Below are 26,449 nucleotides of genomic sequence, written 5' to 3'. Positions count from 1 at the left end.
AAATACAATTAAATGTATTTGGAACAAATTGAATGGCCAGACTCGGAGAAATCATTAATGGTTCAATGTCATCTGGGAAGAAGGTAACTGGGGATCTGTGTTTGGCCCAGTGCTATTTAACACTTTTGTCAAATACTTGAATAGAAGTATATAGATGGCCTGGCCATCAATTTGTAGATGTCTTAGCTTTGAAAGGAATAGCTAAAACATGGTGACATGATTCAAAAAGATCACAATGGGATACAACATCATGTTGAATGTGATAAGATAAATGCCAAGTCTTATATTTGGGTTAAAAAATTCATCATCACAAATATAAGATGGGAGGAACTTTTTTAGAAGCTTTTCTGAAAAAGGTGTGGGGTATTTAAGTAAGTGCTTGAGGATGGCTTTGAACTCAGGTCTTCCTGACTCCAGGCCCAGCTCTCTATCCATTGCATCACTTACCTACCTATTATATAGTGGAGATCATTTTTAGGATTGTTCTGGGTTAGATGGCTACTGATTCTAACATACACAGATGCTTGATATTTAGACCCAAGTTAGTGTGCAGTTTTCCTGTGAGCACCATTTTGCAGTATGATTTAAGTCTTTTGATTATTTTAATGTTTCTTGTGGTTTTCTGGAGTCATTAGTTTTTATTTGATCAATTTTAATTTTCAGTGTTTTTTTTTCCCCTTAGATAAGGTACCTCTTGTTTCAAGCTGTTAATTCTCTTTACAAATCTTTAAAGCTTATTTTAGCTTATTTCTTTTCTCATTTTTCCTCTCATTCCTCTCATTTCTCATTTCCTCCTCATTAGGTTTTTAAAATAATATTTAGCTCTTTTTAAAAATTCTTGCTTCTCTTTCAGGAATTCTAGTTGACCTTGTGCACAAGCTTTATTTTTCTTTGAGGCTTGCTTTGCTTGTAGATGTTTTTTAGCAATTCTCTTCTGGGTTTGTGTCTTGAACATCCCTCTTGCCGTAATAATTCTTTATGGTAGGACTCTTTTTTGGTTCTTCCTTCTTCTAGTCTACTTCCTGACTTCAGACTTTGTTAGAGTGGGGTTCTATGAACTTCTCGGGATAATATCTGAGCTGAACTTTGGTCTTCTTGAGTCCTTATGGGTATTGAGTGTTGCCTAATTCCAAGATCCCAGGTACAACTCATGCTAAAGACCTGAAAACTTTTAGTGCTTCCACAGTGGTCTCATCCAGGACAAACCCTGATCACTGCCATCCTGGTCTGAGCTCTGCAAGTTCTTGACCTGGATTTGGGTCTGAGCAATACTCTTGTTGGCTTACCCCTTGTTAGAAGCCCCAGTAGTCTATTGCTGGACTCAACCATTGCTAATGAGTTGGAAAAAATTGCTAATTCACAGTGACAGAATTCTCTTTGGTCTAAGATTTCAGCCCTCATTATTCTGCTGCAGGCTTCAGACTGTGCTAAAGGTAGACACGGACCTCCTGGGGGTCAGAGCCACACAATTACTGTTTGCCTCTGAAATTGTTTCTAATTCAGTAAACAGCCTAAGGCCCAGAACTGCTCCTCACTCTGGAATGCCACCCTTAGGCACAGGTTTCTTCTTTAGTCTCTCCTGGAACTAGGGAGTGAACCATAGGGCTGCCTGTTGGCACCTGTAACTGCTTCCTGCACAAGGATGGGGCATCCTCCCACACTGGGTCTGAGACCTCTTCTTTGCCCTTTGATCACCTTTCAATTCCTGTGTACTGTAATGCTCTGTGTACAGCACTCCCTTAGCTGAACCTCATCCCTAGTGTTCACAGGCCTCTTCATCTCCCTGTAGTGACTAGGCGAAATGATTCTGTATGATTTTTTTTTTTAAACAATTTCCCAATCAGGATCTGACCTAGAGTGTTTCTTTGATATTTGTGGAGGAGTTATGTTGAAGGAGCCTGCTTGTACTTTTTCTTGCTCTTTGATTCTCTTGGCTCTGCCCAGTATGATTTGTTTAAATAAAATCTTACTAAGATATAAAAGCTCTTATTTTCAAAGCAAATATGATTTTTTTTAATTTAAGTTGATTTATTAATCAATTTAAGTTGGTTTCTGAACTCCAAAAGTCAAAGATCTGGCCCAGAAAGTTGCCAAATCTGCCAAAATGCAGTCACCAGAACTTTGCCTCCTTACAGATGCCAGCTACATGGCTGTAAGTCAATATGCCATCTGCCTGCTCCCTGGTATTGGTTGAAATGGTGGGAAAGAGAATTTACATGTTAGTTTTGGGCTAGGAAATTTTAAGGAATTTTCTTTGGAGCAGAAACACTTTTACAAGTCAGTATTTCCATTAAAATCCAAAATGACTGTTTCAGTGGGGAGTAGAAATACTGCAGTTTGGTTCTCTTGAACGCCCACTATGTTCTAGACACTGGGCCAGATGGTGAGAGAAATACAAAGACACAAGTCCCTATCTGCAAGAAATTGACATTCTCCTGGGGGAAGATGACATAATCTAAATATATGTTATATGTGTATATAATACACATGTCTATTATTATATGTGCATATGTCTATATATATACATATGTATATACATATATTTATTGGTATTTCATATACATACACATGTTATGTGTATATATGCACACATGCATATATCCATGTGTATATACACATGGCCATCTAATGCATAAGTATATATGTCATGTGTATATATACACATGCATATCCATACATGTATATATGCATGTGTACATACCACACACGTGTAATATACATCTGTGACAAAAATTAGAGTGTAAATGCAAGAGAGAGGTACATGACATGTCTGAAGACAAAAAGATCATGGAGTTGTGGACCTCGAGCTGGAAGAAGTCTTTGAGATAATCTAATCCAACCCTTTAAATTTAAATATTTGGAAACTGAGACCTAGAGAGGTTGATACTTGCCCTCAGATTTGCACCCAGATTCTATGACTTCAAATTCAGTGCCAAACTACTGTCGTATGTTTTACTTACATCTGGGGGGATTGGGGAGATTCTTGGAGGAGGTGGACCCCAATCTTGACTTTAAAGATTGGCAATGATTCCAACACAATAGATGGGATAAGGGACTGAATTCTGAGTGTGAGGGTTAGCGTATGTGAAAACATTCTCTAATCCTTGTAACCACTATAATAAAAAGGAGGGGGCATGATGCAGTGGAAAGGAGAACTGGACTGTTCTGGGCCAGGAGGCCTAGTTCTGCCTAAATCTCCTTACTCTACTACAAATTAGTATAGTTATTTTGGGCAAGTCAATCTCTCTAGTCCTCTTTAGTGGATGACCACTAAGGTCCCTTTCAGCTCTAATAGGTATACTTGCTTCAATTGTTAATAGAAAGATGAGATCTAAAGTCCTGTCCCACTCTGAAATTCCATGAATCAGTTGCTCCAAGGCACCTGTATACAAAAGCAGCCTTAGTCCTTTGCTAAGATTTTGGCCAAAGCTGCAAGACCAGGGAGTGAATGCCCTCAGAAGATAACCACTCCAGTAACTCAGTACTGGCTGTTGATATTGATAACGAAGAGGGTCAAGGGAAAGTTTCAAGCAAGATCATTGTAGTCTAATTTTCCCACTTATCCATGCCACTTGATTTCAGCAGCATCCAAAATGGCACTCTGGTGTTTCAAATGTTGTGAGAATACATTTGGGAATACTGTCAACACCTGGTTGGGGGTGAGGGTGAATGAGGTGGAGATTGAGAGTTTCTGAAGGCTGAGTAGAAAGAAGTATAGGCTGAGCCCAGCCTTGAGGGGGAAGGGTAATGTGTGCTGGTGAGACTAGATAAGGACTTGGCCCATTTAAAGAAAAAAAAAATTAGAACTTGTCCCTTTAAATATGTGACAGCCTAAAAATAGGAATCCTGTTGAGATATCTTATGTGTAAATAGATGTAATTGATTGCTCACTAGCCAAACTTCAGATAATCTTTTCAAAGAATAGTACTTTGTAATCTCTAGCTTGGTATTGATGTCATAAATCAGCTGAACAGAAAGGTGCTGAAATGCTTTTGGAAGAAAAAAAAAAGATAAATGTTTAACCACCAACGTGCTTGACTGCATCTTTTTTTTTTCTCCACAAAGATAGATATTTAAAGACACCCTCCCTAGTATACTACTTACTATTAAAGAAACCGTCTAGAGCATTGCCCTAAACACATGCAAGCGTTTGCTCTCAGATAGAACGGTGGAGAAGTCATCAACCAAAGAGGGCCTCTGGTGCCTCCATTAATCATTTTAAACATGAAAATGCAGGACAGGACTGCTGATCCCAGAGTCTGCTTATTGAAATTACGATGTGTTGGCTGAAAAACACACTGTGTATCTTTCCTATGAATCCAGAGCCTTTCTATACTGTTGCAGCTCAAGTTTCAGATCAAACTAGTTTATAGTGTCAAAAGCCTCACCAATAAGAAAATACAAATAATATGATCACAGTGGGGAAAAGGTCCCATGTTTTGAGTCCACGTTAATTCATTCTTGCCCTGTTCTGTTGTTGGTAAGAAGCCTGGGGGCTGTTGATGTCCTTCACATTTGGAAAGGACAGTTTTGCTGGTAGCTCTATCAGAAGACCAGGGTGGATGTGAACACTCTTGTTACCTTGTAGCTCTTAATTCTTTAGGTGTGGATAGGATTGCCTTGTATGGGTGACCTGCCTGAGCCAGCCTTTGCAAGGCTTCTCACTGTTCACAGATTTAGAACTAGAAGGGCCTTGGAGGGCTGGACCAGATGATGGAGATGAAGCACTTGTCCAGGGTCACATAGGTAGTGTCTGAAGTGGGACTTGAACGAAAGACCGCTGACTCCAAGCCTAGTTCTTTATTCACTGCCTCTCTTCTTATTGAAGGTTTTTGTTTTTCCATCTCCTATGGTACACCAATGACTTGCTTCATCCTTGAAGGCTACATACCAGGCTGGTCTGACAACTGACTTTTTTTCTTTGTGCTTCTCTACTCCAGTGTGGCAGCTGGGTGGTGCAGTGGATAGAGCTGTAGGCCTGGAGTTAAGAAAACCTAAGTTCAAATCTGGCCTTAGACACTGACTAGCTGTGTGACTCTAAGCAAGTCACTTAAGTTTGCCTCAGTTTCCTCATCTGTAAAATGAGCTGGAGAAGGAAAAGACAAACTGCTCCAAGTTTACTTTGCCAAGTAAACCCCAAACAGGGTCACAAAGAGTCAGATGTGACTGAAATGATTGAACAACTCCAGCGGTATCATGGGAAGAACAAATCCATCTGAACATCTAAAGACTTGATCTGCAGAGCCAGGGCTGGAATTCAGTAGGATGTGCTGTATAATCATATTACTTTACTCCTTTGAGCCTCATTTTCCTCATCTGTAAAGTGATGCTTTTCCTAAGATCATTTATTGGTTTAAGATCCTATTCTTTGGTTAATTCAACCAGTATTAATTAAAAGCACCTAATGTACATAGAACCCTGTCCTGGGTGGTGAGGGACAAACTGACTTTTGATAAAACCTTGTCCCTTGTCCTTTCGGCTGTGGTCAGCTCAGTCTTCTCACTGTCCCTTACAATGTTACCATTCTGATTTCCTGCCTCTTTGCTTTCTCCTGTTCCCCCACCTAAATGTTTCTCCATGCTTTCCTCTCCACTGTATACCCACCAGTCCTTCAAGGCTTAGCTCACTGTGAGAATGTGATTCCCTTGAGGACAGTGAATATTTCATATTTGTCTTTGTACCCCCAGTGCCTACTACAGTGCCTGGTGCAGAGTAGGTATTAATAAACTACTTGTTGATCAATGGACTTCTCTTCCATAAATCTTCTCTGAGGTGATTGATAGATGCAACATAAAAGACAAACATTTGCCTAGGGTTCTATTGACAGGCTGAAGTACTCTAATTCACTTACTTTCTTTCTTCCTTGGGTATTCTCACCCTTTCCCACCCAACCTTTCCCCCAAATAAAAACCAGATATTTTAAGGGAATGATCAAGAAAAAAAAATTGCTTCCTGCACAATTCCCTCCTTTTCACTATTTTCCCCATTGAGCAAAACTACAAGAAATAGGAGAAAGTTTCAGAGAAGTAGATTTTACAAGGAAAAAAATTACCTAATGAAAGATGTCAAAAAAATTGAAATGGGAATGAGTTCTTCACTTGTGAAAGCCTTTAAGCAGAAGCTAGAGGATCACTTATGTAGTACTTTACAGAGGGGATTTTTGTTCAGGCACAGGTTGGACTTGATGTCCAAGAGGGGTGGAATGGGGTAACAAAAAAAAGAATTGGATGTGGTTAGAGGACATTGGTCTAAATCCTCTTGCAAATGAGAACAAGTCATAGCTCTTCTCTAAGTCTTATTTTTCTTATCTATAAAAGAGAAGGAAATGGCGTAGACACTCTAGGGGTAGCTAGGTGACACAGTGGATAGCATTTTGGGCCTGGAGTCAAAAAGACCTGAGTTCAAATCCAGCCTCAGACACTAGCTGTGTGACCTCTAAGAAGTCACTTAAACTCAAAATAGCACCTATTGCCCCTGGATTGTTGTAACGACCAAATAAGCTAATACTTGTAAAACACTTAGCACCATACTTGGCACACAGTAGGCACTTAATAAATGGTTGTTTCCTTCCTTCCAGCTTTAAATCTTGTGTTGCCATGACCTCCAAGTTCCCTTTCAATACTGAGTTTCTATAATTCTAAGCCTTCCCAGAATGCTTCAGGCCACATCGATTGCTCCTTTCTTGGAAATCCTAACACATTTACAATTTCTAAAACAATTTAACATTCAATCATGTACCTTCTCATTTGTTTTCAGTTTCATGACTAGGTTGCTGAGGCCAAACACTCATAATCCAGCTTTTGAGTATTGTATACTAGCAATAAATGGTATTTCTCGTTGATTTAATGAATTAACAGCAGTGAATACTTGTTGGCTATTCTTGACTCTGAAGGCCACTTTCAGTTTGGGTAGTGTGTCCATCCCCCCATCTCCCTTCATGGAGTTCCATTATTTCTGCCTGCCAGAGAAAGCTGGAGCAGTCTTCTTGCTGTCATCTAGTTTTAGCAAAAATTCAGTCCTGGGTTTCCAAGCTAAGATAGTGGACTGGCTGCATGCCAACATCTCATTAGTGATTCTGTCTTTCTGTTTAATGTTAATTTTGGCTCATAGATAATGCTGATGAAACTGTTCAATTAGCTCTTTGTGACATCTGTGGCTGATCAAAGTCTCAAAGTCATTTAGTTAGTTTACGTGCCCCCCAAATTGTCCATGTTTTGGCTACCTTCGATGCCTTGCCAGCACCCCCTTCTATCAGCAAGGACTCCAGGGAGTGGGTTTGAGTTCTTAGTGATTCTTCATCTTTTTTTCATTCTTTGTCAAAGTCCCTGTAACTTTTCAGAGGTCCAAAAGACTGGAAGGCATTTCCTTATCATCCCCACAGCTTCCAGTCCCTAATTCAAAGCACAGCTTAGGTACCATCTACTCAAGCCTTTCCGGACCCCCTCTCCCTCAGTTGTTAGGGCTTTCTCCCTCTTGAAATTAGTTTGCATTATTTTCTTGACATTTGTTTTTACTTATCTGTGCCATAAGAATAGAAGAGCAAAGGACTCTTTGGTTTTTGTATTTGTATCCCCAGCAATTACTATTGCAAATAGTAGTTGTTTAATCAAGTTTTCTTGAATCAAATGGAATTGAAAATGCCATTTGCTGGACATCAATGATGACTTTCAGCTCCCTTTCTGGGAGCCCTGTAGGTTGGGCTAAATTAGGGCTGCTATGTTCCCATAATTTTCTTGGTATTGTACTCTGGTAACCATTAATGTTCCAGGTCAATCAATTGCTCAATAATCATTTACCAAGGACCAACTCTATTCCAGGCCTGTGCTAGATGCTGGAGTACAAAGACAAAAGTGAGTCTTTCTGCCCCCAGTGATCTTACATCATATTATACCATACAGGATTTTCACAGATAAGTAAATAGAATATGTATAAAATAAACACACAGCGATTGGGGAGAGGACAATTATTAACTGGGGGAGGTTCAAGAAAAAGCTTTTGAAGGCATGGTACTTGGAGGACTGAAGAGTCCTGGGCTTCTAAGAGATGGAAGTGGAGAAGTAAAAGCATTCTATGCGTGGAGGAAAGCCTTTGCAAATGCACAGGAGTCAGGAGATGAAATGTCTTGCCTGGGGAACAGCAAATAATCTAATTTGGCTAATGTGCAGAATGTGTGAGGAGGAATCATATATAATCAGCCTGCAAAGCGAGGCAGAAAGCTGAAGGGCTTTGTATGACAAGCAGAGGACTTTATATTTGATCAGGATGGCCATAAGGAACTTCTTGAGCAGAGAAGTGACATTGTCAATCTTGTGCTCTAAGAATATTAATTTGGCAGCTGTACAGCGGCTGAATCAGAGAGGGGAGAGACTGAAGGCAGGAGATCAATGAGAAGGCCAGTGTGACATCACCAGTGAGATGTGATGAAGATTTGAACCATGGTCACTTGTGGTGTGTAGAAAGAAGGGGAAAGAGGGGAGAGATGTTAGAGTTGATGAGACATGGTAGCCAATTGGATAAGATAGGTAAGAGAGTGTGGAGAGCTAAGGTTGACTCTTAGTTTGCAAAACCTGGGTGACTGGAGGAAAAGTAGTTTCCTTGACAGAAATAGGAAAGTTGGGAGGAAATTTAGGAGGAAAAAAATAAATTCTGCTTGGGACATTGACTTTGTGGTGACTATGAGACATCCGGGTGGAGAGGTCTGGCAGCCAGTTAGAGATGAGGGACTGGAACTTATGAGACAGGTGAGAGCTGGAGATATACTTTTAGGAGTCATCTGTATGGAGATGAGAGATGATCCCATAGGAGCTAATGAGATCACTTAGACAACATAGAGGGACCAGGACAGAATCTTGGGGAATATACATGCATGAGGAATTGGGCATGAGTGATGATCCTGAAAAGGAGGCCAGGAAGGATCTATCAGACAGATGGGAAGAGAAACATGATGGAGTAGCGTCACAAAAACCTAGAGTGAGTGGAACGCCCAGAAGGGGTGCTCCACCTTGTCAAATACAGCAGAAAGAGCAAAAAAGAGCTGCAAGAAGTTCACTGGATATAAGAATGAAGAGATAGTTGATGACTTTGGAGAAAGCAGTTCTGGGGACAGAAGATAAATTATAAGGGGTTGAGAAGTGAGTGGGAGGTGACCAGGTAGAGGTGAATGGAGGCAGCTTTTATGTATGTGTGTATGTATGTATGTATTTTTGGAGAATGTCTATTCAAATTAGGAGAGATATAGGATGATGATGATTATGTGAAGGGAAGGTAGGGGTCAATGAAAGTTTTTTTAGGGATGAGGAAGATCTGGGCATGTTTGGAGAGAGCAGATAAGGAGCCAGTAACTAGGAAGAGGTTGAAAATTAAAGAAAAAGAGGGAATGATTGAAAGGGCAAGCTGCTTGAGGAGATAGGAGGGTATAGGATCAATAGAACAAATAGAAGGATTGGAATTATCAAGGAGAAGGGCATACTAATACCCTGAGTCTGAAACAAAGGAGAGAATGAAGAAGGAAGCTGAGATGATTTGAAAAGTGGACCTGGATGGTAGAAGTGGCTAATGTTAAATGGTCTATTTTTTTTCAATGATGTCTAACATGTGAGGAAAGGTAAGGGTAGTGGTAGAGGGGTTTTGAGAAGTTAAATCTCTGGGGCATGCATTGGCAAGGTAATGAAGCAAGAGTAAAAGGTTTAGCATGCAAACAGGAGGATCTGATTGAGATTGGATAACATAAATTTACTTTCGACAGCGGTGTTCAGTAGCAGGTAAGCAGGAGCAGATCAAGCTGACGGCTAAAGTCATATAGGGCTGGGATCTGGAAAGGCATGAGAAGATAGGACAGTAGGGCAAGAGACTTAAGGGACCAGGACAAAGGAGATATGAATTTGTAAAAATAAAAGTTGAAATTTTGAAGTGAGGCAAGTGAGGCCAGAGGTGGGAAAACAGGGAGGATTTGAGGTTGTAGTGAAGATGGAGAAAAAGCTTAGGAGGGATGAGACACAAGGCGACTTGGAAGGATAGATTCTACGGTCAGATTGAGAGATTTTAAAGTTAAGGATCCTAGAAGTGGAACATTTGTGGATGATGAAGAGATCAAGATTATAGTTATTTTTCTGTGCGGCTGAAGTGGAATGAAAGTGCTAGTTTTAGGAGCTGGGAAAGCTGATGAACTGGGAAGCAAAGATATTAATGGGAATATCAACATATAAATTGAAGTCCCCAAGTATAAGGGTGGGAGTTGAGATACAGAGGAAGACTGAACCAAATATTCTAATCTCTGAGAAAAGAGGGTGAATGACCTGGGCTGGTGGATAATTGGATCTGGCTAGGATGATGTATCTGAATCGTTATTGTTGTTGAGTTGTTTCAATTGTGTCCAAATTGACCTTAACTTGGGGTTTTCTTGGCAAAGATACTGTTTGCCATTTCCTCCTCCAGTTCATTTTACAGATGAGGAAATTAAGGCAAACAGGGTTAAGACTTTCCCAGGGTCACATAGCTAGGAAGTATCTGAGGCCAGATTTGAACTCACAAAGATGAATCTTTCTGACTCCAGAGCTGGCACTCTTTCCACTGCACCACCTAGTTGCCCTATATCTGAATGGACTGAACCTCAAAAGAGAAGTCCCCAAATGAAGGTGGTATAGGGAGAGTTAGAAGTAGCAAGGAGGAGGAGAAGCATGCTTATATCTTTTCCTAAGCCACTGTGTGTCTAGGGGTAAGAAAGAAGGTACATTTAGTTCTGGGAAAAGTGACCAAGGATACAAAAAGTTTCTTCAGAGGAGAGCCAAGATTCTAGAAATATAGGAAGATGAAAGGGAGTGTGAGGAGAGTCCTTATAGGAAAGGCATCTTGGTAAAAATGGAATGAGAGTTCATAAAGGCACTAATTAGACTGTGAGCTTCTTGAGAGCAGGGACTGTCTTTGCCTCTTTTTATATCCCCAGCACTTAACCCAGTGCCTGGCATGAAGCAGGTTCTTAATAATTATTTCTGGACTGACAATGGAAGGAGAGTACAGAGCTGAATAGAGCTGACATTGATGGGTATGTGTAAGTGAGAAGAGGTGATCAGGAAAGGAAGCTTGTGTCTAGACAGAATCATAGAGATTCCTAGTGAATTTGCTTTCTGTTGTCTCCCACATTTGACTGTGAGTCCCTTAAGAGATAGAATTGCCTTTTACCTTTCTTTGTATCCCCAACACATAGTAGGCATTTAATAAATGTTTACTGACTGACACTCTTCAAACTACCCCATCATCATCCCCACCCCATACTTTCCTTCTCTCCAGAATTACAGGGCTTCTGAATGGAGCCAAAGGGCAGTAGATTGCCGAGTACTTTTCAGTCATGATGGTAATGTTAAATTATTATTTCCTGAGTAGAAACATGAAGGGGAACATGACAACAAGACAGATGCCTGTCCTGGTGGGACAATTGAATGGTATAACATTAGAGTATGGTTGCAATGTCATTTGACTTACCCTCCAGTCAATTGCTAGGGCAGCTCTGCCAACTCTGATTTAAGTAAACTCTGAAGATGTAGTTGTGATGGTGGTATTTGGAATCAGAAGATGAATTTCAATCCCAACTCTGCCATTTATTGGTTGAACGACTTTGGGTATGTCTGGTCACCTCTCAGTGCCTCAGCTTCTTTTTGGAGAAAAGGAGATGCTAATAACCACACTACCTATTGAGCAGAATGGTTATAAGAAAAGCACCTTGTAAATTATAAAGCACTATGTAAATGCCAACGATTAATATCATTGCTATTATCTATTTATATGTATTCATGGGAGGGATGTTTGTGGGTTTGAGGGGTAGAGATAGCATTGATTTAGATCTGGAGAGGACATCCAACCTTTTCATTTTTTAGTTGAGATACTAGAGGCTTGGAGAGATTAAATCACAAAAGTAGGAAGTGACAAAGTCAGGATTCAAGCTCAAGCCCTATGACTGTAAGGGCAACATGATTTCCACTGAACCATGATGAAGGGTCAATCACCAGCATGCAGTGAGGCTCAGGACTTGTTCTCCCAATCCACACATATGCCAGCAGGCTGGATCCCTAAAGCATGGCTTAGCCATGTCTCCCCAGAGATATCTGCTTCTATTGCTATCACTGCAAGACCCCATATTGGTGTGTTTTCCCTAATATCAACACCCATGATTACTACCCCCATATCATTTAACCATTGACATATTCTTGATATGTGGATAATCAATAAACATAAAATAGTTCTTACAAATGGGATATTTACTGAAAACAGAAATATAAAAACACTTCTCCTGCTCTAGGAGCACATACTTCCCTTTACTACTCGAGTCCTTGGGGAGAATAGGCTCAAACTTAGCATGGTTGCTCTTAGTGAGTACCCTGATCTAGATAGTTAGAAACACTGACCACTTCAGTGAGTTTGCTGCATATGGTATAAAGTGGTACAGTGGATAGTGTGCTGGGCCTGAGTTCAAATTTAGCCTTAGATGCTAGCTGAGTGACCCTGGATGAGTCACTTTAACTCTGCCTTAATTTCCTCAAGTGTATAATGGGAATAATAACAGAACCTCCCTCCCAGGATTTTTGTGAGGATCAGATGAGGTAGTATTTGTAAAGTGTTTATCATAGTACCTGGCACGTAGTAGGTATTTAATAAATACTTGTTCCCTTCCCCCTTTCCTAATAGTTTTAATGTTACTGTTTTCTACTTCTTTTTCTTATATCTCCTGAAAACAACACAGCTTTATGCTTGGTCTTCTTGGATAGAAGGCTTTTTTTCCCCCAAGCTTCTTAACGGCACTCAAAAAGATTACATGACTCTGCTGTCTCCGTCTTGAGTTTCACACTTACTTTTGCCTGCCTTCCCAAAGGGAAGCACCACTCCTACTCTCAAACAAAATCAAAACTATTTCATTGTTGGCTTAACTCAAAGAGAAGTGAAGGCCTCTGTGAAAGGAAGCTAGAGCCACAAGAAAAATGTCTGCATCTATGGATGTCCGCAGAAAGGGCACTAACTTTATGGACATACCTAGGAATATGTTATATAAAGTGTGTGCTGCCCGTGTGGGTTAGATGTACCTGTATGGGTTCTTTAAAATCCTAGACGCATAGCTCAAAGGGAAGCATTAACAGATATCTCTATTATTTTATCCATCCCTTTCCAAAGGAGACTGTGATTCTGGGCATGAGACTGGTTATTCTGTTCTCTGAAAAGGGAGGTACTAGAATAATATTATATCAATCTGCACCCCTAAATATTGCAGGCATGGGGGCATGATATTTCAATTCAAATAAAAAAACTGCTAGCTTGATATTAATTAAAAGGAGAGAATGTCGTTGTTGAGTAGTTCAGTCATGCCCGACTCTTCGTTACCCCACGGACAATAGCACACCAGACCCTTCTATCCTCCACTATCTCTCAAATTCTGTCCAAATTCATGTTTATCGTTTCCATGACACTATCTATCCATCTCATTCTCTGCCATCCCCTTTTCTTTTTGCCTTCAATCTTTCCCAGCATCAAGATCTTTTCCAATGAGTCCAGTCTTCTCATTATGTGGCCAAAGTATTTAAGCTTCAGCTTCAGTATTTGACCTTCCAGTGAACATCTTCGATTAAATTCTTCAAGTATTGACTGATTTGATCTCCTTGCTGTCCAAGAGCTTATACTCTCTGATTTGGCTTCTTCAGGCCAAACAAAGGTTACACAAACGAACATAACAAATAGTAAATAGTGAGTAAATCAATTTACTAAAGCAGATAGCAAATATAAATTTTAAAAAAGTTATACAAATTAGAATAAACCAGAAAATACTCAAAGTAAGTGAGTTCTCTCTCTACGAGTGAGATATTTCCATCTAGCTAAGAGAGAGATCCCAATCTCACCAAGGGGAAATTCCCCAAAATCTTTAGGAAAACAAATTGGGAATCAGAGATATGTTGAGAAACTGGCTTCCCCTATATGTCCATAACAGGGTTTTCCTTTTTCCTCTTCTTTGGAGTCAACCCCAAAGAGAGTCTAGAAATCTGTATATCTTTCTCTTGAAGAATGAAGAATATGTCTCCTCTCCAAAGCTCATATGCCAACTCTGCCCTTCACAAAGTCATACAGAGTTGAGTCAACATTCTTTCCACCATTTAGGAGAGGCTCATTCAGAATACTCCAGGCTTGGCTGGAAACTTGGGACACACTTCTTTGTGTGATGATTTCCAGCATGGCTTGATGGATGTAGGACTGGGCCTAGAGTCAGTAAAAACTAGGTTTGAATCTCTTCTTGGACATTCATTAGCCAAGTGACCCTAACCAGATCATTTTACCCCCATCAGTTTTAGTTTACTAATCTGTAAAATGAGGATAATAACACCTCACAGATTTCTTTTGAGAATCAAATAAACATGATGTATGTAAAGCACTTGCAAAGCTTTAAGTATTATTGAAATGTTAGCTATGAATATTATTTCTCAGGAACTTTACAAGTAACATTATGGTATAGTAGGAAGAACTCTGCTGTTGGAATCAGACAATCACAGATTTGAACCCTGGCTATGATACTCAGTATTTGTATAAACTTAGGCAAATCATTTCATTTCTCCAGCCCTCAATTTCCTTATCTGTAAAATGAGAGGATTGGTCTATATATTTTCTAAGGTCCCTTCAAGTTCTAATTTCTATAATATTGTAAACAAGTCCATGAAGTAAACAGAACAAATATTATTACCCTTATTTCATGGGTGAGGAGATCAATGAATTTTTTTGTCCACAGTAGCCGGACAGAACTGGGCCGAGAGTCAGGAAGAACTGAATTCAAATCCAACCTCAGGCGCTTACTAACTGTGTGACCCTGGGTAAGTCACTTAACCTCTGTTTACCTCAGTTTCCTCATCTGTGAAATGGGGACAATAGCACCTACCTCCCAGGATTGTTGTGAGGATCAAATGAGATAATAATTGTAAAACTCTTAACACAGTACCTGGCACAAAATAGGTACTTAATAAAAGTATGGTTCCTTGCTTCCTTTCCTGACATATATTGTGCTAATTTTTGGCACTGGTATCTTCTTCTGTCTTTTTGGCATTATTCTATACAAAAACTTCTTAGATAATACCTGTTCAAGTTTTCACCATATCACATTTTTATACCCCCCTTTTCTCCTTTCTTTCTCCTCTTTTCTCTTTGTCTCTGTCTCAATCTGTCTCTTGTCTCTGACTCTGTCTCTTTTCTCTCTGTCTCTATGTTTCTCTCTCTGTCTGTCTTGGTCTCCCTTTTTAACAGCTGTGCCCAGTGAGAACAAACATTTTGGGTCACACCGCACAGCAGTGTTATGAAATCCTGGTCTACAGAGTAGACCTACTCAGGGAGATGATTGATGACTGAAGATGATCCCTTTCTGCTCCTCTGTTCTCTGAATTCCATAGAAGAAAGGTCAGGGGGGCCCAGAAATCTGTATCTCATATTCCCAGTAGCCCATTAGCAGGATCTAGCTATGGTGCCCATGAAAACTGGCACATCTGAATGAGACAATTATATATGTCAAGGAAGACTGGCTGGATTGGGATTACTGGATAGAGCACTGGGTTCAAATCTTAACTCTATGGTTTGAGTTAGGCACTTTACTTCTCTGGGATCCAGCTGTCTCATTTAGGAAATGAGGTGGTTGGATTAGATGCTCCCTGTGGTCTCTTCCATTGATCATCCCATTAAACCAAGATTAGGTTTCCTGTTGATGAAAAAGTTATGGACTAGAAGCAAAAAGATTTTATGAGACAAGGTTATTCAGAGTTAGATCAGGGAGAACAACAGAGAACAGAGAGAGCAGGAAATAGAGGCCAAATGGGAAAAATAATCAGTAATTGAGGATCTCAACCTATCTTATATTGGAAGGACAGAAGGAAGAGGAAAGAAAAGAGCATAGAGAAACATTATAAATAATAATGAGAATGATGATCAGAAGAGACAAATTAAAAATAAGGTGGAGAGAAGAAAAAGAACTTGGGAGATTTAAAAACAACGTGCAACATACAACATAGTTACACGACCAGTGAAATCTTGGGAGCTCTCTGTCCCAACCACTATCGGTCTTCACACACCAGAGACCCCACCTATGTGCCTAGCTCAGGCTGGGGAGTACACCAGAGCCTCTTGGTGAAGGTCACGCCTTCACCCCCCGCTACTGCCACCAGCACCTTCTAGGGAATGGGACAGTTCATCAACATGTGATTCACGTCCTTCTCCTCACTCATGGTCCCCCTTTTTGAGTTTTCTTTTTCCCACATTTTCCTTGTGCCTCATTCCCTTTTTCAGCTGTGCCCATCTTTTGGGGTAACTACCATTGTCTCCTATAATCGATGTTACTATCTTTTTAAACCTCAAGTCCTTGTGATTAAAGCTAAATCATGCTCTATGGTCAGATACATTGTTGGAGTTAATAATCTTTCCCCTCCTCTCACTGTCTGTATTACATTTTCATAGCCTGATAGGACCTCATATTTACTTAGCTCCTATCTCTGAGCTCAAAGTCATCCTCCTGTCTTTATCTTATCCATTTTCATTCTTCCTTCTGCTAAGAGGTTTTATTGCCCTCATTTCATAAATTAGGAAACTGAGGTATTGACTTAGTGAAGGTCACTGAGCTAGTAAGTTAGTGGCTAATCCATTAGAAAAATCCAGTTCTCAGAACTTATCTAGCTATCTATTTATTTTGTGATTAGGTGTCTTTATAGAACACAAAGAAGCTAATGAACATTAAAATTGGCGTCATTCAGACTTCTCTTTTGTTCTGTGCTAATGTACAAACACATTTTTTATAAGAGAAAACCCTAATAGCTACTACTACAAGCTCTATGTTTTTCCTTTTTAATAGTATTTTTAATGAAATTTCATCTCTTTTCAATGAACAAACTTTTATTTTCTAATCTTTCAATCTCCCCCTACTAAGGAAAAAGAAAAAGTAAAACAAAAAAAGGAAAACAAAACCCTTGTAACAAATACACATAGTTAAGCAAAACAAATTCCCACATTCAAGAGTCTTTCATCTAAGCTTTTTCCAAATGTGATGAATAATCTACATAACCTTTTTTTTGCAGTAGTGTTGCACATACATGTATAAATACATATACATACATATATAGCTACATATCCATATACACATACATATACATTTATAATACACATACATATACATACACTTATATATACACATGTATACACATATCTGCATTTACATATATGCAGCATATAATGTATATGTATAATACATATATACATACATACATATGCATATACTTATGTTCTTAAGAGCTCTATAATATTTCATGATACTGGTAGATCACATAAACTTATGCTATAATTAATCACTATGACCTCCACTTTATAAGGGGCTGAAATACTCATGGCCAATGGCATTACTGGAGGAACAGTGAACAGTCTTTGGGGATAATCCTCATGGAAAGACCCTCACAATATGAATCAAGAGGGACTACTTGCCAAGAGGACACCCAAATCACTCTCCAACTGTATCAGTTCTTGCGCTTCATTTTCATCCAATTGCACCTAGAGCAAACTGAAAAAGGTACCAATTAGTTATTGAACTAATGTCTACCTAGAGAGCAGCCCTGGCTTACCCCTCTCTTTCTTCATAAGATGGGTAAGGTTCTAGGCAGAGTTGCATGTATCCTACCACACTCATTCCTCCAACGTCTGCTGCCTTTCTCTCCCCAAAAGACAAGCCACAAGTTCTTTGGATTTCTGTTTCCTCATTTGTAAAACGAGAGAGAGATACTAGTTGGCCTCAAAAGTCCCTTCCAGCTCTGGTTCTACAATTCTGTGATTTCTTAGTGTGCATGAATTATAGAACCAAGTCAATAACAGTTCTGATTAACCCAGGAGAGTCTCTGGTTGCAGAGGTTCTTAACCTGGGGTCTGTGAGCTTAAAAAAACACCTTGATGCCTGTATTTAAATGCAAACTTGGTTGCCTTTGTAATTCCATGTAGCCTCTTTCCCATCCCGTAATGATATGTTTCCAGTGACTTCTTCCTTCATCACACAATTACTTTTCTTTCCGTCCCATAGTGATGTTTCATTCTAGTGACTTCTTTCCATCCTGAGTGATCTCCCTCTACAGTGAACTCTCTTCCTATTTCAAGGTGACCTTTCTCCTCCATGATCTCTGCCTCATTCCAAAGTGACTGGTCTCACCAATGACTTCTCCCTCTCCTAAAAATTCACTATTGTTTGGCCTTTGTTCTTTATTTTTCATCTTTGTATCTTATTGTCTCTTGACTAGACTGTAAATTTCCTGAGAACAGGGATTGTGCATCATACTTTTCTAATCCTCATAATGGTGTAATCTTAGCACCCAGTAGAAACTCAGTGAGTATTGCTTCTTTGTTTAGGAAATATTATGACTCTGAGGATATTTTGATTCATGTAGTATAGAAAGGCAATTCTTTGGCACTTAAATGGTAGACCTAATGCATTCACTACTTGCCAAATCCTTCTCTTCAGAATTAATTTTAAAATTAATTAAAAATATTATTAGGCACCTACTGCATGTAAAGTACTCTCCTAGGTGTTGGACATATAAAGACATTATAAGATATAGACCCAGCCCACAAGGAATTTACATTCTAATTGGGAGGATAAGATATATAGAAAGAATTCTTTGATAATTTATTATCTTGAATGTGATAATTTTATAATTTATTATTTTCAATGTAATAAGGAAAGAGGAGTGTTGCCTTTCCACACCCCATTATCTTGACTCTTGTCCAAGCCCTCATTCTCTTTTGCCTGTACCATTGTAATTCTCTCTTCATGGATTTTCATGCTTCCCAGTTTTCCTTCCTACAAATCCATCCTTCCTATAGATATAAGATGAATCTTCCTAAAGCATTGCTTCCATTATTTCCTGATTGAAACTTTTAATGGATACCCATTGCCTATAGGAATAAGTCCAAACTCCTGTGTCTTGCATTCAACTTCCCCCTCAGGGTAACTCCTCACCTCTCTTTACAAATGTCTCCCCTGCCTTCTCCTTATAAGAACCCTCCACTTTAGCCTTTCTGCACTTCTCACTGACCCCCAAATATCCCTTAACATAAATTAATTCATACCTTTCCATTTGTGACCTGAAATCTCTTGCCTTTCCTTTAGGCCTACGGGAATCCTAGTTATCCATCAAGGCCTAGTTCAAGTCCAAAACTCTGTTTTGAAAGCTTTCCTGGACCATTCTATCCCTCAACAAGCTTTCTTCCCTTTGAACTCATTCTATAGCATTGGGCATTTGGGGAAGTCAAGCGCTGCCATGTTCTGGTAGCTAATATTTTCATATGTACTTTTGTCCACTCAACCAAACTGTGTATCGAGAAGACAGCAATCATATCTTGTACTTCATTGTAGCTTCTCAGAGGCCAAAACAAATCACTCACTAAATACTTTTTACTAGCTTATTATGGATGACACCTATCTCCTTACCTTTCCAAGAGCCTAACTTTACCCAAGAAGTTGATGATGTGGTGGAAAGAGCATTGCATTTAGAATGAAAAAAGTTTGGATACTGGCTCTACTACTCTCTACCTATGTGTGCTTGGCCAAGATATTTCATGTTTCTAAAACCTGTCTTCCTCATCTGTAAAATGACAAAGTTGGACAAGGTGGTATCCATGGATCCCAGCTCTGGATCCTATGATCCCACCCGCCAGCTTTTCTCCCAGAGAAAAAGTGAGGGTGGACGCAAGAACGCTGATGCGGCATTGAGAGAAGAGTTTTTCTAAAAGTAGCCAGATTCTGTTATTTTTTATGACATATTGCAACACCATGGACTGGAACTTGCTTCTGAAATTCTTTGTTGCCAGAACCCCTACATGTGCTGCTGTGTCTCAGAGTTGTGATGTTTGATAATAGAAGGTTGGGAATGTTTCCATTGGAAACTCGGTCTATTGACATTTCATATCCCAAGACAGTCTGAAGTGTCAGTATTCTGTCTTCATGTTTCTAATAGAATTTTATGATGTTATATCAATAGTCACAAGGTCCCGTGAGGGATTGTTGCCTGCTTCGGCTTTTGGGAAAGCATATTATGATAATGACCAAGGTCACATTCATGAAACAAGGCCAACAAATCTATACATACACTCTGTACCTTACATGTTGGGGAGAGCTCAGTTACAACTTCATGTGGAGTTTGGTTGCTGGACACAGATTAAGCCCATTCCTGGAGTGTGCCTTCTCCTCACCTCTGCCTCATAAAATCCTTAGCTTTGAAGCCCTGGTGCCATTTCCTGCACAAAGACCCCTGTTGTTAGTTCTGCTTCCCTTTAGAAATTACTTCTGTAACCCAGGCTTCTCTGGGTATGTATAGATGAAAAGATGATGGAAAAGAGCAGTGTGGTCTTGCCAGTTTTAAAGTTGTAGGCAGCCAGTCAAAGAAGGCTACCCCCCACCCACCTGGTAGGTAGGGGATGTAGCAGGTTCCATATCAGACAAATTTGGCATGCTCAAAAAGCCACTCAAAGATGTCTCCATATGTAAGAAGTAGGCATGCCCAGAGAAGCCTGTGCTACATATTGTATTATTTTATATTTACATAATATATGTGTATAATGTATGGGCAGCTAGGGGATGTAGTGGATAGAGCACTGGCCTTGGAGTCAGTAAGACTCATCTTCCTGAGTTCAAATATGTCCTGAAATACTTATTAGCTGTGTGACCCTGAGCAAGTCACTTAACCCCATTTGCCTCAGTTTCCTCATCTGTAAAATGAACAGGTCAAGGAAATGGCAAATAACACAAGTATCTTTGCCAAGAAAACTCCAAATGGGGTTATGAAGAGTTGCACACAACTGATGAGCAAAGGAACATAATGTACGTGTACCCACATGGGATGTCCAACATATAGATAGGGTTCACAGGCATCATGGATACACAGGATCTGAAATCTGGCTTTTCTCTCAGAGAGGAGATTCAAAGACCACATCTGTACCACTAGTACACCACCAGGGGAGAAGGTACCAGGCAGGCCCCAGGAGCGCCACCAAAGCTGGGTGATCTTTCCTGCAGTCTCTGAAAGGGGGATCAGGCTAGAATTATATCTGTGCGTCCACCTCAAATATTGGTAGTAAGGAGAAATGTTAAGCTCAGAACAATCACTGCTTCTGTGTTTTAAGGAGCTTCACTCACCAGCTTGGTTGCTTCCCACTTTATGCCAGTTACAAAAAAATACCATTACAAATAATGAATATTGATTTACTTATCAAAACCCATTTATCCAAGCAAAATAGTAATCAGAAGTTAGGGAAGCTATGCAGATTAGAATAGAATTAAAACACACACACACACACACACACACAAGAGTAACTGTATTATAAAGCAGAGAGCAAGATAAGATTTCAGTTTAACTAAGAAGAGAGGGCTCATTCTCACCCAAGGGGAAGTCTTCTCTCCTCAGTCTCTAGGGCAAGTTGGAAATCAAAGCTATTGGGAATTAACCTGCCCTATGTGTTTATAGGTCTTCTCACTCCATGCATATGCCCCAAGACTGTCTCAGGAACCAACTTAGTAAGTACCTTACATAAATGTGCATTGTTGAAAAGAAAGGCATTCAGCACATTGGGTGAACTCCCTAAGGAGAACTTATGGGAAGATGTAGACAAGAGTCACTCAGAACACGGACAAGAGTCACACAGGATGCACAGGCATAGATGGTTCTCCATATGCATCACATCTATTGTCCCACTGGGAGTCCACACACCTATTTATTTGGCAAGCATTTAGTAAGCACCTACTGTGTGTAAGGTGCTGTACCAGGCTCTGAGAGGACACAAACACTGAAGCCATCTCTACCTTCAGGGATCCTTATGTTCTCATTGCTTTAAACATTTTGGGATTCGTGGATCCCAAGGCCATTACGTCAGAAAATCAGTCCGTTTCTTTTATAACCACACCCTGTTTTTCATCAAAAATGCTTCTTCACATTTTGATCACCCTCCTTAGCTGTCAGATCAGGCTGATGATGACTTTTAGTGATTTCCTCCCAAATTGAATCTCTTCTCAGAGTGTGAAGAGCTTCTATCATTTGACAGATTCAGGAGAATGTTCCCTGGCGAATTAAAAAAAATGTGTACAACAAATAAATAAAGACAGTTGAAATGAATGTGAATGCATGCTGGTTTGGTCTCTTGGACGGAAAAAATGTGAAGTTTACCAGGATGCTCTCAACTAGAGGGCTATCTTGACTATAAAAATTAGATTCCTTGTCTCCTAATGACCATTTCTAAGTCAACAATACACACACACACAAGAACACAGATGTGTTGTTCTTGGGTAGGAACCAGACCTGAATTCCTCTCCTGTTTAAATGCCATCATTCCCTCCATATTTATCTTTCAGCATCCCAGAGCTAATCTAAGAAGGGTACCCCCTGAAGTTGGACCTCCAAAAAACTCATACAGTTGTAGTTAGGGGTCAACTCAATTGAGGAAGCATTCCTTAAGTGATTACCACGTGGGAAGTGTAACAATGGGTCTTGATTCATGAGATTTTGTGCCTACAGTTTGGTTTCTCCATAATGCCAAGGCTTTCTAGGGCCCAGGACTCCTATCTCTTCTGAGGTCTCAGACTTCATATGGAAACAGCTCAAAAAGAGGTAGGGCCCAGAGCGGTAAGAAATGAATTTGGTAATGAGTTCAGCTCAGGTCAGTGGAACCACACATGAGCAACCCAGGTTAGGTTAGCAAGGATGACTAGAGGTCCCAAAGCATGAGCAACTGCATCAGGTTAGCATAACAATTTAAAGTATGATGCTGAAACCAGTGTTGTGGATACAAGTTTAACTTTTTCAGTTCATTGATTTGTTCATTCACCAAATGTTTATTAAGTTCCTACTATGTGCAAGGTATTATATTAAATGCTTGGGTGTTTCATATATACTCACATGTAATATATAGGCTGTCCCAAAACTATTAGTGCAGTTTTAAAGCTCAAAACTAATTCAAGGAGAATACCCTCTGAATTTTAAAATTTTAAAGCTTAAAACTACACTAAGACATTTGGGACAGCCTGTATATTACATGTGGGTACATATAAAACAGCCCAGCACTTAACACAGTACCTTGTACATAGTAGGAACTTAATAAGTTAATTTTAACTAATAATTAATTTTAATTAGTATAGCCAATTAAAGTTTAAAACTGCACTAAGACTTTTGGGACACTGTATATGTATGTTCAATATATACACGTATATGCATACAATGCATATTATAGTACACAATGAATTACATATGTAATGCATGTAATATATAAAAATTTACATAAATATGTTATACATGTAAATGTGTATAAATAAAGAAATGTTCTAAGGAGCTTACAGTCTAATAAGGGGGAAATACATCTATCTATCATCTATCTATCTATATCTATATATAAATCTACAACATGAGAAACAATGAGAAAAATGTAAAGGAGAGGGTCAGGCAAAGTCCTATGAGAATTTGAAGATCAATTACTTTTTGACCCAAGCGGTTAGGGAAGGCTTCATAGAAGAAATGGCAACCCAGTTGGAACTTGAAGGAAAGTGGGGGCTTCCAAAAATGCAGAATATGGGGGGTGGTGTGGCTGAAAAGGAATCACAAGTTGTCCTTGCTCACCTGCTCCCTCCCAATTGATAATGTCCTTACTCCAGAACAATTGTGTATTTAACTATATTGTATGTGCTGAATTTCAAATCTGGCCTCAGATACTAACTAGCTGTGTGACCCTGGGCAAGTCACTTAACCCTGTTTGCCTCAGTTTCATCATCTGTAAAATGATCTGGAAAAGGAAATGGCAAATCACTCTAGTATCTTTGCCAAGAAAACCCCAAATGGGGTCGCAGAGAGTCAGATATGACTAAAAATGACTGAAAAATAAAAATATATTGAATTTGTTAATTTTCTATTTATGTTGCATATATATATATATACACACACACATATACTTCTTGTTTCTCCCATTCAAATGTCAGCTCAAGAGAAATATTTGTTTTTTGCATTTGCATCCCAGGCTAGGGCCCAGTGCCTGGCATGTAGTAGACACTTTATAAATATTGCTGGTCGATTGGCCACACATGCAGTTTTCCCTTTCAGGCAGCTAGCTATCTCTTGTACACTTGGTACCAGTCACAGTAGGAAGTAGATGAAAGAAGCAGTACAGATACAGGTACAGGTAAGAAACCACTGGATCTGGAGCCAAAAGACTGGAGCTGAAATTCTGATGCCATTACACACATCATCTGTGTGTCTTTGGGTCCCCGTTTCCTCATCTGTAAAATCAGAGGGTTGAAGGAGATGACGCCATATGTACCTTCTGGCTCTCGCTCTATGACTGTGATCGTTTTTGTTCAGTCGCGTCCAACTCTTTGTGATCTTGTGGACCTCAGCACGCCAATATTGTCCACAGGATTTTCTTTAGAAAGATACTGGATTAGTTTACCATTCCCTTCTCCAGTGGATTAAGGCAAACAAAGGTTAAATGACTTGCCTGGGGTCATACAGCTAGGAAGTATCTGAGGTTGGATTTGAGCTCAGGTCTTTCTAACTATAAGCCCAACAACACTCTACCCACTGAACCAGCTAGCTGCCTCCATAACTATGACTAGATGACTGCTCATGTCCATTCCACCCGGAAATGTATTGGTAAAATTTTAGCAACCAACTCTGGGGGAGAACAAAAAACATACCCACAACATACTTTTTTTTTTATGGAGGCAATGAGGGTTAGATGACTTGTCCAGGGTCACACAGTTAGTAAGTACCTGAGGCTAGATTTGAACTGGGGTCTTGCCGACTCCAGGGCCAGCGTGCTGGCCACTGTGCCAGCTAGCTGCCTTTTAACAATAGACTTCTAAGCTTAAACCTCATTATTATCACTTTTTTCCATCACTTTCTTAAGTCTAGACAATTAACAGAGCAGTATATCAAGTCCTGATTTGTAGTATTTGCTGATTTCTGAGGTGCAAATGCTCACACTGAAAATTTAATTAGCTATGGTGAGCCTTTTGAGCTGCCTCTAGCACACCCCTGCTTTCAAGCTCTAAATTCTATGGATCCTTATGAGATCAGGAGGCCCAGTGCACACCCGGCAGACAAACAATTCAAAGCCTGGGTCCTAGTGATATGGGTCCACATCAGAAGCTCTCTATATGAGGGAGTGAGCCCTTGGCAAGGTAAACAGCAGGCCACCACACTGCTCCTGGTCAATAAGAAGGACTGACGCCTCTTATCAGACACCTAGGGGAGTTCTCAGAAGCTTGGGTGGGAAAGTGAAGAGCACTGATGCGAATCACTTTAATTAGAGCTGATGCAAAGGAACAAAGCAGAGATAGACCTTGTCTCCAAATCAATTTGCTGGAAATGAGTGACTGCAAAACAGAATCTATGTGAATTTTCATATGTTTGAACCAGACCCAGATCCCCTGGAAGTTAATTTTCTTCTCAGTGCTCTCCATGCAGGTGGAGGTCACCTGTGTTTTCCTCCAGTATCATAAGGTCAAATTATGTTTTGCTATCCCAATGCTATTAATTCTAACCCTTCCGTGCAAGAAGACAATTGATAGGGATTTTTTCCCTCTGCACTTTAGTGAGTCTACATCATTTTAATTGTCTCCTGTTTAACATTTCCTTCTCAAGAGGCTGGAGAAGAGGAATGTGAAGTCAGCTCACCAGGGGAGGAGGCTCCAATCTCTTCCCAGTAGAACAGAGATGTCAAACACAAGGTCCCACTGGCCACATGAGGCCACAACATTCCCCAGGGTGACCAGAACCAGATTTAAATGTAATTGGGAAATCCCTACCAAAACAAATAAAAATTCAGTAAAACATAGATAACATTACATTTTAAAACTAAGTCAGTGTGTGGCCTGCAGGGATCCTTAGGTACTGTTCAATGGCCTCTGTTTCTATTTGAGTTGGACAGATTACTGCTTGTGCAACCGCAGACAAACTGCTTAACTTATCTGGGCTGCAGTGTGCTCATCTTTAAAATGGGAGGGTTAGATTAGGCAGCTCAGTGGTGACACAATAAGTAGAGGATAGAGTGTTGGCTTTGGAATCAGGAAGACTTGATTTCAAATTCTACCTTACTTTGTAGATGGGTGAGCCTGAACGAATCACTCAGCCCTTCTCGGCCTCAGTTTCCTCTTCTGTAAAATGGGGATTATAATAGCACCTATCTCCCAGGGTTGTTGTGAGGATCAAATGAGATAATAATTGTAAAGCTCTTAGCACAGTTCTTGACATATAGTAGGGACTTAATAAATTTTACTCCTTCCTCCCTTCCTTTCTTCTTTCCTTTCTTTGTCTTTTCCTTCCTTCCTTCCTTCCTTCCTTCCTTCCTTCCTTCCTTCCTTCTTTCCTTCCTTCCTTCCTTCCTTCCTTCCTTCCTTCCTTCCTTCCTTCCTTCCTTCCTTCCTTCCTTCCTTCCT

General features: G+C 39.9%; 1 pseudogene; it reads left to right on the top strand.

Moving 5' to 3' along the window:
* The first annotated feature begins 2,104 nt into the window (after window positions 1–2,104).
* Window positions 2,105–26,449, top strand: part of LOC114044074 — a 73,874-nt pseudogene continuing 49,529 nt past the window's right edge.

This window comes from Vombatus ursinus, unplaced genomic scaffold (assembly GCF_900497805.2).
Source record: "Vombatus ursinus unplaced genomic scaffold, bare-nosed wombat genome assembly UNPS02014772.1, whole genome shotgun sequence".
In the NCBI taxonomy this organism is placed as follows: domain Eukaryota; kingdom Metazoa; phylum Chordata; class Mammalia; order Diprotodontia; family Vombatidae; genus Vombatus; species Vombatus ursinus.
The sequence above is the reverse complement of the archived record's forward strand: the minus strand, read 5'-3'. Positions and strand labels throughout refer to the sequence as shown.